Below are 16,127 nucleotides of genomic sequence, written 5' to 3'. Positions count from 1 at the left end.
GGTCAATATTGTACCCCTTTTATTTATGATACCCGTCTTCCCATAAACAAATTATCAGTCAAATTATCGAAGTAAGGTTTCAGTCATCTTTCTTCCCATAGAAAAATAATAATGAAAACAAACAGATGTGTATAATAATAATAATAATAATAATAATAATAATAATAATAATAATAATAATAATAATAATAATATAATAAAATTAAAAGATAAGTAAGTCAAATTATGCAAGTAAGGTTTCAGTCATCCTTCGTTCCATAATAATAATAATAATAATAATAATAATAATAATAATAATAATAATAAACAGATTTGTCAGTCACGTTACCCCGGTAAGGTTTCAGTCACCCTTCTTCCCATTTAAAAAAAATGTCAGTCACATTATCCCAGTAAGGTTGCAGTCAAAAAGTGTAGTCTTGTGAAGTGGCGCACATCCATTTCTTGACGAACTGGAAGAATGAGGGTTCCATGTTATTTTTCGTCGGTGAGAGAATAATGAAATGACTTCAAAGACACTAACAATGGCATAGTCCGCTATTCAAGAGGATTGTTTGAAGACCACGGCATCAAAGCACAGTCAAAAGAGGTGAAATGAGAATCTAAGGAAAGGAAGGATTCAGTTGCAAGAGGAGTAGAAATCCCAGGATGAACTAATAGGAAAATGTCATATTTTCAGTTAAAATTTCCAACCCGAGTTCCCTCAAAATTCTTAACGAAGGACGAATAGCTCTAGAAATTAAAGTTGTAAAGACCTAGTACGTAAAATAATCGAAGGCCTTCTAATCCCGTCCTTCTACTTTCGCTACAACATAAATCCAATAAAGATATGTAATTAAATGACCTAGACAAATGACTAGGGAATATTAATGTCAATATCTTTTACCCTTTATATTCGAATTCAAAGGCAAAAATACAAATTTACATATATTTATCAGCATGATGGCAGGCTCCTTAAACAACACCTGGGACATCAACTTATATAAACAAAAATTGCCCTCAGTGAAGCCTCCGAGAAAGAGAGAGAGAGAGAGAGAGAGAGAGAGAGAGAGAGAGAATCACACGTTACATAACTGACACGCCTCTTCAATGAGACACCAACAGCAGCAGCAATAATAATAATAATAATAACAATAAGAAGAAGAAGAAGAAGAAGAAGAAGAAGAAGAAGAGGAAGAAGAAGAAGAAGAAAATCTCCCTACCATCCAGATCCTGTATCCAATAAACTATTGTTAACCTCCTCGAGGAATATAAGAAACTCATCACATATCTCTCAACCTTTTACGCGACGAGGTGAGTTATGGAAACGGGAGGGGGTGGGGCGGGGGGAATAACGCGTTAAATACCTCCTACTCAGAATCCTAAAAGCTCCTAATTAAGCCTAAGGCGTTCCATCCAATAAGCTTATCTTCCATACTCGAACCGAGAGGATTTTTTTTCTTTCTCATCCGTGCCACTTTGATCCCTTAATTGCACAACTCGTTTTCTCCATATAAGTCTTATAAGTCTTCGGTTTAATTCAAGGTAATTAAACCATTTGGCCTTTTTCATTTTCTTTAATTCCGACCTTCTTCTTCTTCCCCTTCTTGGATTCGCTAAATATCGGCTTAATCTTATTTCTACCAATTTGCAAAATCTACGTCTTCTCCCAGTTTCGAGAATATAGCCTTCCTTTTTTATTTTTTTATTTTTTTACATTTTCCATAAATCCAAACGTCCGCTTCCTAACTCTTTTCCCGCATTGAATTTCCTCTTTTGAATTCCGTCGCTGAACTCAAGATTCTATAGCTTTGTTTGTTTTGTTTGTTTGGTGTTTTTACGTTGCATGGAAGCGGTGGTTATTGAGCAATGGGACCAACGGCTTGACGTGACTTCCAAACCACGAAATACTGCACATCTCTTACCCCTCATAAGAATGACCGAGAATTGAACTCGCGGCCACCGAGGTGATAGGCAAACACCATACCAACCACGCCACTGAGGCGTTATAGATTCTATAGCATCCCTTATCTGGGACCTTTATTTATTTATTTATTTATTTATTTATTTATTTATTTATTTACTTATTTATTTATTTATTTATTTATTTCTGGGTAACTGGAGGCAAAACTTACTTTTAAAGCCATTTCACACATTCGAATATAAATGAAATCCCAGGCCACTCTGGGAGTTTCCCCTCCACTATATTCCTCATCTAATCTACCCTTTAGAATATATTCCCCAGGAGGAAAGTTAAAAGTTTAACATTCAATTCGGGGATACCCCCCTCCTCTCCCCCCAAGGGGTACTCGGGTTATAAGCTAACAGGGCTACCCAGGTTATTATAACCCAGAGACAGACGAACAGAGTGGAAAAACTTGACGATTTTAGGGAAAACTGAAATAACTGGAAAGCGATGTTTCGGACGAGGCAACGAAAATGTTTTAATCCTGTCATGGACGTCAGTAATGTTCCTCTAATACTGATGCATCTCGATCGCTTGGTTTCAGAACTCTCTCTCTCTCTCTCTCTCTCTCTCTCTCTCTCTCTCTCAGGTAATAGCCACTTAATAATCATGATAAGTAATGAAAACTATACTGTTACTAGTCTCTCTCTCTCTCAAAAAAAAACGATAACAGTATTCAAATATTATACATATAAATCAATAAACAAAATATTAATGGAAATCATATCTCTTCTTTAAAATAGAGTTAGTTTTACGCAAAACAGAACTCTGCCAAAGGACCACATACCTTAGAAAAAAAATAAATACAAAACCTTTTCAGTACTAATGGATCAAAGCTCATTGGCCACAATATAAAAAAAAGAAACCTTCAGTCACGGTGGTGCCCTGTCCTATATTGTTGCAAGACGCACGACTATGGCTAACTTTAACCTTAAATTACAAAACAAACTACTGAGGCTAGCGGACTGCAATTTGGTATGTTTAATGATTGGAGGGTGGATAATTAACATCCCAATTTTCAGCCCTCTAGCCACCGTAGTTCTTAAGATCTGAGGGCTGACAGAAAAAGTGCAGACGGACAGACAAATAGCCATCTGAATAGTTTTCTTTTACAGAAAACTAAAAGGATGAATCCTTCAAACCTAGAGTCGTTCTTCAAATTTCTCTTCATCACCATCACAACCATTTCTGTAGTAGCAAGTTAATGACATCTACGAGAAATTAGAGGAGTCTTCCTTTCAATGTTAAGGTGTTCGTTCATCCCCAACTAATTAAAAGTCATTTCATTCTCAAAAAACGTCTTGCAATTCAAAGAAACATTTGATTCCCAATGAACATCAAGTTCTTAGATAATTACCATACCTTTCTACCGAGCGTTTACCAAAACTAATTATCTATAGAAAACGGTTTGATTCGTTTGAAAGGAGTTCTTAATCATTCTAGGTTTTGATTTAAAAGAAAGATTATCTCAAGAAAATTCATTTCAGTCTCGAGAGCTCACTTCAGCAACGTCTTTTCCAGAGCGGAATCCCAATGAAAAACTCCATTCATTAAGTATGTAGCCATCACGAGAAATAATTAATTCAGGAATTCTTCCATTCACTCTCTCTTCGCAAGCACCCTGAGCAAAATGCTATTTCCGAGAAATACTGCTTTACAAAAGCATTGCAAATATTTTGCCCTGGATTTTTTCCCCCGAAATCGGCCGAATAAGGCCATCCCCTCCCCTCCACTCCCCACCCACTCCCACGGACGAATGATGAACCCGAGGCTAACCAGTGAACTATTCGCTCGAGCAACTAATTAACTTTGCTTGCCATTAGACAGAAGCGCCTCTCCAGATGTTGGATGTATTCCTTAGGGCTCGTGGACCACCTTTTTAGTTTCCTGCAAAGGAAAACTATCTGCCATCTCTGTCTGTCAACAGCAATACTGCACTATAACTCAAACAGATTACGACGACGACAATATCGACAATGTTGAAGCAATCAACATGGTGATAGTAGTAGTCAATTAAAAAAAACAATATATATATACATATATATATTAAACAGACACATCACAACCACACTACAACAACACACCCACACACCACACATATATATATATATATATAATATATATATATTAATTACACATATTATATATATATAATATATATTTATTATAATTATATATGCACACAAAGATTTGTGTATCTCAATATATATTTACGCATACACCATTTTGGATTTCTTCGTCATTTTTGTGACTCGCGCTATAATGAGATTTTTATGATTAGCTATACTAGAACGCTTGGAAAATAATGGTGGCTGCTCCATGGGAGGTTAAAAAAAAAACATATCCACAATTCATTCACATGAAGATGATTCTACTCTGCAAAGGCGCTTCCTTCCTTCTCAGTTTTTTTTATTTTATTTTTTTTCTGATGCCATTCTCGGCCACGATTAATCTTGTCGGGAGGCATCACTGCAGTTCTTCACTGTATCCCGGACTGCAGCGCAAGCAAAATGTCGAGTGCGGTCAAATAATTCTTTGAAAAACATTCTCTCTCTCTCTCTCTCTCTCTCTCTCTCTCTCTCTCTCTCTCTCTCTCTCTCTCTTTTCTTACGTCCATCAGTTTCATGATATGAAATTTCAGGTCATAACGATAGTTAACTTGAGAGACCGTTTACAGAGGCAGGATTTTCTACCCGAGTTTTCTTGCCATTTTTTTCACGAACAAAGGCCGTTGGGACTGGTAATCTAACTCCCTTTTCTAGCGAGGCTAAAATGGAAATGTGGGGGGTTCCATTACAAAGGAACCGATAGACCTGCCTCTGAAAAAGGTAAGGAAAACCGAGAAATATGAAGAACTTGAATAAGTTTGGTAGTAGAGGGAAAGCAGTTGTCACAGAATATAGACAGCACAATGACTACCTCCACAGGGTAATTGGGGATGAACTGGCCTGGCGGGTGTTACGATACAGCCCCACAACCGAGGGCCTTTCTACGAATACACAAGAGGCTTATTAACAAAACGGCAAACTCCACATTAACTAACTCTTGAAAGACTTTCCAATCTAAAATACCGATATCTATGAGAAGAGTAAACGGAAGAAAGTGCAGACAATGACTGTGTCAAGAATAAAATAACATACCAGGAATACTGCCCACGATAAATTTGGATTATCGTTGCTAACCTCATAGAAATCAGACATTAATTACTTAGTTACATCTATAACATCACATCACCATAGCAAGAGTGATCTGTGATTGACTGATTTATAAGTTTTAGGCATAATGGCAAGCACTGGGGCAACTAAGGCCATTCAGCGCTGAAAAGGAAACTGATAGTGAAAAGATATGAAAGGTGTAACAGGAGGAAAGTCTCGCAGTTGCACTATACAGCAATTGTTAGGGAAGTGTGGCAAGTAAGATGGAAGAAAGATAATATGAAAGGAGGTAGAGTAAAAGCAATGAAAGTTGCAGCTAGGGGCCGAAGGGACGCTGCTAAGAATTTTAAGTAATGCCGCCTACATTGCACCGCATGAAGTGCATTGACGGCACTACCCCCTTACGGGGAACAGTGATCTGTGCATCTAGAAAAGTATTTGACAATGTCACAAGGTACCTGTATTGCTTCCCCTTCTGAATGTTCATCTCTTGAAGAATCATCATCAATAAATTTCTAATCTCGTCAGTCAATGAATCTTAGTTCAACCTTGGACTCGCTTCAACTAAGTCGTCATGTCAATCCTGATTCTCTTTTACTACAGCCATTTACCAGTCCATGTGGCGACGAGCCAGGGACTGCGAATGCGAGAGTCAGCCGTCTGGATGACCCAGCACCACCTCAACCTTCCCGGATTCTTCATCGATTTCCATGAAGCCTAATGGGTCAGAGTTGGTTTGAAATTCCTTTGAGATGGAATGGAATATAAAAATTTAGGCAAAAGAAAAGCACTAGGACGTGTAAGGTCAATCAGCGCTGAAAAGGAAGTCGAGTAAGAAGGTCTGAAAGGTGTAAGAGGAGGAAAACCTCAAAGCAGTTGCACTATGAAACAACAGTTAGTAGCGATTGGAAATTCACGTGGAAGAAAGAGTATGAACGGAGGTACAGTAAAGCGAATGAAAGCGGTTGCAGCTACGGGGCCGAAGGGACGCTGCAAAGTAATGCCTACAGTGCACCATTTGAGGTGCACTGACGGCACTACCCACCTACGGGAAAGTCCTTTGGAAGATAATTAGAATGATGCCCACATCAATACTTATTTCTGCATTGGCAGTACATTTTTCATAACACCTGTGATGTATTCTGTCTAAACTAGTTTCGTTCGACGAGACCCAAGAGGAAAATGACTGAGCAATACAAAAAAACTACTAGTTAACGAAAACAGAGCATAAGTACTAATATATAATGAACACTAATAGCTGAAGACGAAGATAAATATATCTTAGTTTAACCAGAGCACAGAGCTGGTTAACAGCTCTCCTAGGCCTGGCCCGAAGAATTAGGCTTTTAAACGTGCTAGAAAGTAACTGGTTACTTAACAACAAGATCTACAGCTTATTGTGGGATCCGAACCACATTGTATCGAGAAATGAATTTCTAACCACCAGATATAAATTCCTCTGGTTCCGCACTACACAAATTTCGACAGCAAATATTTAAGCGAAATATATGAAGAAAAAAAACTGACTCAATGTCATACATGATCTAAAAAGCTGAGAACAAATGGGGAAAATAAAACTCGTCGAATGTAGAAATGTGCTCATTTGTAACCGATTGGATTCAAGCTTAAAATATAATGACTGTTCCCCCATGCGACAAAAAATTGCCAAATCCGAATTGCAAAAATGAAAAAACGAACAAATGAAAAGACAAAACATATACTAGTGTTGCCACCGTTAATCGAAAAAAAAAACAAAATATTAACTGGAAATAGTTAAGAATTAAAGTTATCTAATTATAGAAACTAAAGGTGGAATATTGGATACACATGGCTTGCTAGGAACAAAACAACACAATACCTCGACGGAGAAATTATAGAGAATCAATCGGTCATTACATATTCCTTTATCAAAACACAAAAGAGCAAGGCGTGATCCGACCTCCAGGTTACTCGGGGCACGTGCAGGTTTTTCCCCTTACACATACATTGTAAACATTATATTCTTAACTTTTAACGTAAATTAGATAGTGCTAAAATCTACGGTCAAATAGAGCGTTGTTTCACCGACGAAAATTAAAATATGCCATATCTTATTAGAAATAATTTTTCTGTACTGTTTAACATGCATATAATTTATTGTTTACATTTTCATCCTAATAAAAGAAATAAAAAATATCCTGTCCTAAATTCCTGTATCTTTAACAAAGCGAAACACATTTTTCAGACCTTTATAGACTCTTCCATAGACAACCGCCCCCCCCACAAAACAACAACAAAGTAGTTTGTAGGCTTATTCCCCAAGTAAGCAAAAGGGTCGGGTGATCATGACTCAAGAGTAGCTACACCATCATGGAACTCGTGCGGCATAAATTCCGTCTTAGCCGTAGAGACGAAGAATATTCTTAAATGTTCTTAACCCGACGTCAACTCCGTCATCCGAAGCAAAACGAGGACTCCCACTGCTGCTGTAAACTTTCGTTCCTCCTTAAAGAAAACTGCCATTACGAGACGTCAAAGTCTCACACGGATTCTACAGAGTCATGTCAGTGCTGCGGTTATAGAGTAGCGATACTGGCAGTGGGCCAAGTCCTATAATCGAGAGCTATGGACAGCACGGCATATGCTGCTCTTTTGAAAGGATTCTTACTTCATATTCAGACAAAAGAAGCCACGATGACGAAGATGAATGGAGCAAATAACGTAGATGAAGAAGAGGGGGAGATCATTCTCACCCTGAACGAATAACTTTCATACAAAATCTGCACAATTAACTTTTATTTCTTTAATACAAGAGCACCTATGGCTTGCACAGAGCACAACCATTAATATGAATTTAAAAATTATATATAATAAGGTTAATGAACTCTAGTTTAAAGAAAATGTCATACCTGCCTTCACAATTAAACATATTACAGACCTTTGAGGAAATAAGATGGAACGAATCCCCGATATTTTTGGAATAAAAGGGAAGAAGTGATTGAACGACTGCACCATTTCCACGATTTTAACACAACACCTGCTCCCTTCCCACCACCCATCCCCCTTCTCTCTCTCTCTCTCCCTCTCTCTGTTCCTTCCTTTATTCTACACCCCAATGCTTATATGATTTCCCACTGAAAAACGAAATATAAATCCAGGATTATACCACATGCCTCTGTACGGAGGCAAGGCTGCCTTCTCCACCAGTTTTCGAGGGTAGCACAGAACAGTAATTAAGACTCAAAGCATAGACGAAATAATGAGCCCATGCTTGAAGTACGAAAAGGGGGAACAGAGCCATCTACTGAGATTGAAAAATATTGTAGGAATCAGAAACTAAGGCAGGGAAAGAGTTCCACTTACTGGCACTGGACGAAATAACTGCAATCAAGCAACCAAAGGCCTGCTGTTCGTAATGCGTTAAAAATGGGGATGTAATTGACTGAAAGGCGTTACGAAGATTTCTAAGATTAAAACTCTCTCTCTCTCTCTCTCTCTCTCTCTCTCTCTCTCTCTCTCTCTCTCTCTCTCTCTTAATGAATAGTGGTCAAAATAGTTCTGACAAATAGATATAGAACGAAATACCCTTTTGGCAGAAAAAATAAAACACAAACAGAATGGGGGTTGGGGGTGGAGGGGGGAATGTGTCTCTATTTAAGGAACTAGCAAGGATTTAATGGAGTCCAAATGGGAAGCATAAAAGTGATAATTATCAAAGCAATAATCTTCTTCAGCCGGGGAAGAAATTGGATGGACAATCAATCAAAATGAGACCATCACAGAGGAGAGGAGTCTGACTGAATCATGGAATTGTCTTCTTGTTTGTTTGTTTGTTTGTTTGTTTGTATGGTGCTTTTACGTTGCATGGAACCAGTGGTTATTCAGCAACGGGACCAACGGCTTTACGTGACTTCCGAACCACGTCGAGAATGAGCTTCTATCACCAGAAATACACATCTCTGAACCACTCAAGGGAATGCCCGAGAATCAAACTCGCGGCCACCGAGGTGGCAGGCCAAAACCATATCGACTACGCCACTGAGGTGCTGAATAGTCGTCTTAATAAAGTAAAAAGCTCCCGGAACCTTTGGACGAACGGAGGCAGCAGAAATCTGAACTGAGAATTACCAACAACACATTCTCAGTAGATCCTAACCTGACAGAACCCATACTGGTGATCTGACAGACGGGAATTAGATTCAAGAAGTTTGAGAAAGTTAAAACCAAGTAGAGTTCCAAATACATCGATGATGGTGGAACTTGAAGCTACAGAACGGAGGTGAGAATAGTTGGGAAGAATCAGTTACTTTCTCAATGAGACAGAACAGATATAACAAGGCGTGATCCGACCTCCAGCTTACTCGGGACGTGTGCAAGATTTTCCTCTCGCGCATTAAGTTGTAAACATTGTATTCCTAACTTAACGTTAATTCAAACGTGCTAAAATCTATGGTCAAGTAGATCCTTGTTTCACCAACGAAAATTTCACCAACGAAAATCAAAATAAATACTATGTTTTTATTAAAAATAATTTTTCTGCACTGTATACCATGTAAATGATTTATTTTCTATATTTTCATTCTATTTAGTGAATCATAAATACCCAATCCTAAATTGCCTGTATACTAAACTCAACCCAAAACATCTTTTTCAGACCTTTTTAGGATTTTCCATAAACCTTCCCTAGGCCCCCAACAAGAAGAAGAAGAAGAACAACAACAACAACAACAACAACAACAAAGTAGTTTGTAGGCTTACTCTTCGAGAGAGCGAAAATTAATGAAGAGCTATAGGAACAATGTCCCACACACGTAAGGTAGATGGTTTTGGAAAGGTGCTGAAATAAGTGTCTAGGAAACTTCACGAGCAGTGAAAACTGCTTATTCTATCCGAGGCAAGTTACTATTTACTCCTACTATTCAACCCGTGACAGATCTTGGGAGTCAAATTTCACAGTTCTCGGACATTATAATGAAATCTCAAGAGCAAAATGTAGAACAGATTGTGTTCCTATAAAACTGAGATTAAATTTCCTTATAAATATGACAAATGTATAATGATGTCACCAAGGTCAACAGCTTTATGTTGGTTAGAACTGATTATGGCATGGTCCCCACTGTTGTACATAAATTTTGTCAAAGGTTGCAATTGTCAAAACTGTTTTCTTTATTAATTTTACAACTTGTATTAGTATAGGGATACTTAATGTAAACATAATTGTGCTTTAGTCTTTGGTCAATAAAATTATCTATCGATCTATTATAGACAGAAACACAGCCGTTCTTAAAAGCACTGAATCACAGTCTTTTTGTAGAGCCAATCCAGAACAAAGCCTCATCTATTGACTCGAAAGAATATCGTGCGAGACTGAATGTGTGTTTGAAAGGAAAGTTGCACGCAGGTTAATTATAATTAAAGACGCTGGAAATACCTGTATATGAACTGACATGAGATGGTCTTTTAAAAGAAAAAAAGGAACAACAGAACAGAATATAGAATTCATGCCAAAGGCCAAGCGCCGGGGCCGAAGGGGTCATTCGGCGCCTAAACAGAAATTGACAGTAAAAAGGTTTGAAATACCTCATTTTTCAGGATAGAGTGGGAAGTAAGATGGAAGAAAGAGAATATGAACGAAGGTACAGGAAGAGGAATGAACGGAGTTATAGCTAGGGGCCGAAGAGACGCTGCAAAGATCCTAAAGTAATGCTTACAGTGCGCCGCGTGAGGTGCACTGACGGCACTACCCACCTACGGGGCTAAACAGGAAGAGATACCGCCTTAGTAAAAATAAGAGAGAGATTCAAAAGGTCCCTATTCATGATATTAGACTGAACGAAAGCTCAACTTCACAACATGGAACCTCTCCCTCTTCAAGACATACCTTACACATCATGGTCAGTTACTTAATTACACTTTCACTGATGTACCACAGCATCTCATTTGTAATCTCATCACACACGGCATCATGGCAACATTGACAGAGGAAACACTTTTTTGTGCATTATATTGCTAAAAAAAAAAAAAAAAAAAAAAAAAAAAAAAAAAAAAAAAAAAAAAAAACGTAAAATATCTTACACATCACGTGTTTAAGCGTCAGATCAAAGGAAAATGACCAAAATACTTCACTACGCGACGTTGCGTGAGATAAGTTTCTACAGAGCTGGTTGCAAGGATGGGATATCGGGTTCCTACAGTATGAAAAACGAAAAACAAGTGCATTACCAGTCACTATTTATCCACGTTACTCAGTAAATGTGCCCCAAAATAGAAAAATGATTTGTTTGAATGAACAGTCGTAGATCCCATTTAATCAAACAAATCACAGATATCATCAGTTTTTATGTATTTATTTATTTTTAAAAAGTCTCCTAAAAACTGCACGGCGATTTCCAACAAAACTTGTCTTCAGAAAAATATAAAAAAAATCTCCTCAATACTATCCAGACTTATCTATCCAGTACCTTCATCTCATCTCCAAACGAACCCCAAGAGGGATAACCTAAAACAGCCTATAAAACCAATAAAAAAACGATACGAACTCTGATGACATCTTAATACTAAAGAGTAGGAAGGAGACGAGATCACAATCTTAAAGAAGAGGCAGCCGACGTTGACCGTCTTCTGGGAGTTTCACAGCCCTGATCAATAACTCACCGGCCTGACCTGACCTCCCTTGACCTGAAGAGAACTGTTTCATGACTAAGAATCATTCAACAACTCCTTTACTTTGCAGAACGTATATTTCCTGATCTGAATGAGGTTAAAGATTATCACTGAATTCCTTTATCATTCAAATGTTTTCTCATAAGGGGGGAATACTGTCTTTAGACAATGTCTTCAGTGTGTAAGAGGGAATAATGTCTTTAGACAAAGTCTTCAGTGTAAGGGGGAATAATGTCTTTAGACAAAGTCTTCAGTGTAACTAAAATATTAAATACAAATCTTACAGCTCCAACCATTCAACTGACAAACTATTACTTTATTAATCCGGTCACATAACCACACCTAATACAATTCACCTCCAACATAAAAACAAAATGGAAAAACCTATATTTAAAAAGTTTTTAATGCAAGTATTCAAGAGTAAACGCAACCGTTCGTCTAAAAAAAAAAAAAAAAAAAAAAAAAAAAAAAAAAGAGTCTGACGGAGGAAGATGAAAGAAGGACCCATAAGAAACTCCAACATTACCGCAAATAACCAAAAGCTGAAAGTATGCACCAGGCAGGCAACCCCAAGTTAACTCCTCAACTTCCTCGTCTCTCAAACTTCAAAAAACAAACTTCATCTCCCCTGAAGACCGTCCAGTGTTCCTTTCCCCTCTCCTCTGTTGTGCATTCTTCCTTCATGATGATGATAATGATGATAAGGATCCCCAGTATCATCACAATCATCATTATGTTCCCAGGACCTTTCCTGTTAGATCCTATCCAAACCCCCCCCCCACCCCCCACCCCCTCCTCCTCTCAGAGCCACTATTTCGTCAGAGCCTTCAGTCGTGACCCTCGAACTGCCGGAAGAAGCAGGAACAGCAGCAGCTGCCGCCTTATCTGGATGAAAACTGAGTAACACTCTCTCTCTCTCTCTCTCTCTCTCTCTCTCTCGTCTCTCTCTCTCTCTATATATATATATATATATATATATATATATATATATATATATATATATATATATATATATATATATATATATATATATATATTCCTTCCTTTACGATTTCCCCCATTTTCCACTTGATTGATGAAAGTAATTACCTATTTACTGACGATGAAGGCAGTCAATGCTTTTTCGTCAAGCGCATTACAAATATACAAGTCGGTGAAAGGGAAGTCAGTCTTGTATACTTAGCTGCGCCGATGTGTCTGCGTCTATATTTTAAACAAACAAGCAAACGCACTCTTAAGGTTAATCATGACTGGAAAAATGTGCTATTACAACTGAATTCCATCTAAAAAAAGGAGCCCATTAAAACGCCAAAATATAGAAAGTAAGTACTATATTTCAGAGACTGCTGTCTCCCTCTCTCTTCATTACCTACCTGGCTCCTTTTATTATTATTATTATTATTATTATTATTATTATTATTATTATTATTATTATTATTATTATTATATATATGGGTTTGTGTGTTTGTAGTGTCCCCGAGCTTGTGTATGCGTGAGTATATATATAAGTACAAAGTAAGAAAATCCTGTTCAGTCATTATTGTCTTCATTCACAACACTTACAAATGTTGAAATAAAAATAGAAATTACCGTCCTAATATCAATTCCTTACCACAAAGAAAGCTGGGAAAAGAAAAGAAGTGGGGTGGGGGTGGGGGAGGGTTCTTAAGTATCAGATATCTTTCGAGAACATCAGGTCTTTCTCGTTCTAAATGACATTATGCACCGGGGTAATTGAATGAGGAGAGGAGGAGGAATGCAAAAGCAGAGGCCCAACAGCAGTCACAGAGGACATCTACCAAAGGGACCTTCTGCACGAAACAGTTCATTGATCTCTCCACCCACTAAAAAAAGGCTCTCTCTCTCTCTCTCTCTCTCTCTCTCTCTCTCTCTCTCTCTCTCTTTATGCTTGCGTTTGAAACCCAGGACGACGAATGCAATACCAAGAGGACCTAGAGCAAGCACAACCTGGAGTGCAGGTGTTGGTTACCTGCAGACTCCACAATGGATCTCAACGAACAATATGATGTTCCCATTGCTAAGTCTGGCTCACTGCATGACAATCCACGGGCTAATTTCTTCCAGCAAACTCAGAACGAACTCTTCCAACAGCCAGTGTGTTTCTGACCTTGGCATTTTGTGAGTCCTACCCCTCTCTCAGCTGCGAGTCTTCTGCTAGCTGGTAAGGAACCAGCATATTCGATTATATGATTTGCGCATGATACCTCCAACAAACTAAACCTTATGTCTTACCCACGGGTAAGATAAGGCGAATGGAATATGCCAGTAGCCCGCACTAAGATAATCGGGTCATACTATGCAAGACAGTCTCTATAATCATCTCATGCTGTGGAAGAAAGTCTCGGTATTCCAATTTCTTTATAAAAATGTTTGGAAGAAGTATATTTCCCTAATCAGCTAATACTATGGAAGAAAGTCTCGTTAGGTATGCCAGTTTCACTCTAAAAATGTTAGGAAGAAGAACACTTCCGTAATCAGCTCATACTATGGAAGAAAGTCTCATTAGGTATACCAGTTTCACTCTAAAAATGTTTGGAAGAAGTACTTTTACCTATTCAGGTCATACTATAGAAGAAAGTCTCATTTGGTTTACCAGTTTCACTCTAAATATATGCTTGGAAGAAGTACACCTCCGTAATCAGCTCATACAATGGAAGAGTGTCTCATTAGGTATACTGGTTTCACTCTAAAAATTTCTAGAAGAAGTACATTTCCCTGAATCCCTGTCATAATCTATATAATTAATAAAGGTATTCCTACAACCCCTGTTCTACTGCAGACGACTCTCTCCACTGTACACGGAAGGGGAAGAAACAAGGAAATCAAGAGGTAAGCAAGAAATGAAAAGGGTCCCTCCTTAAAGATACCCTGCTCCATCAGCCCCATTGCCCTTAAGTCAGAAGTGCAGAAGGCAAGTCTTGTGGCATATTAAAAACTGCAGCAGCGCGAGAGAACGACATTCCCGATCTCAGACGTCAAGAGCCCCTTGGGGGTCAGTTTTCGCGCAGAACATCCTTCCTATGTGGAGGACCAACTACAGCAGCAAGGAAACTTTGGGCACAAGAACGAACTGAGAAAGATACTCACCAGCGATGTAGCAGAAACAAACCCTCACTTTCCTCCTCCTCCTCGTTCGGAAGGAAAAAAGGGGGGCGTGTCTCTCTCCCTCTCTCTCTCTCTCTCTCTCCACTCTTCCTCTCTCTTTCACTCACTCCTGGTGTGGCTGAAAGAGGACGACGACGACGAGGATTCCTGCGAAGGGCACAAAGGCCACCACTCTCTCTCTCTCTCTCTCTCTCACTCTCGGCCCCTTGGGAACAAGAGACGAGGGGCACTCTGCTTATAAATCGAACCCTTAAAGACGTCTGTCTCACGATAACGTCAACAATGCAATGCAAAGCTCCGCTCTGCAACGGAGGAGGCCCGACAACGAAAAAAAAGAAGGATCCTGCACTGGGAGATTAAGGTCCTGGCGAACGAGCGGTCAGGGTGTCAGCAATGGCACTGACACGAGCGCACACACACACAGATACAACAGCAGCAGCGGCAGAGGAAGCAGAGCCGGGAGAGAGAGGGAGAGGGAAGGGGGAAGGGGGCAGCGACCCCTCCTACAACGGCGCAAGCTCAGACAAACTCATTCTCCGCCCACTCATCCTACGAAGCTTTCCCTCCCACCCACCTCCCCTCACACCCCTTCACAGACATATTCTCTCTCTCTCTCTCTCTCTCTCTCTCTCTCTCACGGCGCCCTACGATCGATTCCTGCAAACAGAGCTCGCCGGAGCCACACCGACAACAACCAGACAGCCAGCCACCGGGTGTACACAGGCACGAACGCACGCGAGCGCACATATACACACATACACAGACAAAGTCAGCACTGATGCTGACGGCTGGTTCTACATCACGAGCGTGCATGACTTGCCCCAGTCGCTAGGTGGCAGCAAATGTCAGCTTTAAAAAGTAAATTCAGGGCATAATCGAGGCCACAAATGCAGCTGATCTGTCAGTCATTCATTCTGAAACCGGTGAGTGTTTGTGTAAAAATTCATGATATTAAATTGTATATGCTCCCGTGTTGTTTTCAAAATGTACTGTTTTTCTGGAAGAATCACTTGTTTACCGCGGGTATCCTTCAAGGTGTGGCTAGCCTATGACTCCTCCTCCTCTCTGTAGAGTGAAAATCGCCCTTATGGCTAATTTGGTAGTGTCAGTTTGTATATTAAGCCTTCTTTTGACTATGGTGTTCTTTGTAAAACCAGTATGCCTCAGTAAAGGGTCCGAATAGGACCGAAAGTACTCGGCCAACTCGTTTTTTCATTTTTTTCCTTCGTGGCAAAAAAACCTTTATTTATAATGTATTAAAT

General features: G+C 39.2%; 1 protein-coding gene across 2 annotated transcripts in view; it reads right to left on the bottom strand.

Annotated features, from left to right (window-relative positions):
- The window catches only part of LOC135215440 (endophilin-A-like), a 610,297-nt gene that overhangs the window by 420,083 nt on the left and 174,087 nt on the right, over positions 1-16,127 (bottom strand). The window contains exon 1 of one of the 2 annotated variants that reach the window (XM_064250096.1): positions 14,848-15,303. The exons of the other annotated variant lie outside the window; for it this stretch is intronic. The gene's annotated coding sequence lies outside the window, so the exon portion shown is untranslated. Of the gene's footprint in view, positions 1-14,847; positions 15,304-16,127 lie in introns of those variants that run through there. 2 annotated transcript variants of the gene reach the window in all.

This window comes from Macrobrachium nipponense, chromosome 5 (genome assembly GCF_015104395.2).
Source record: "Macrobrachium nipponense isolate FS-2020 chromosome 5, ASM1510439v2, whole genome shotgun sequence".
NCBI classification, from domain to species: Eukaryota; Metazoa; Arthropoda; class Malacostraca; order Decapoda; family Palaemonidae; genus Macrobrachium; species Macrobrachium nipponense.
This window is presented reverse-complemented; position numbering and strand designations above follow the sequence as displayed.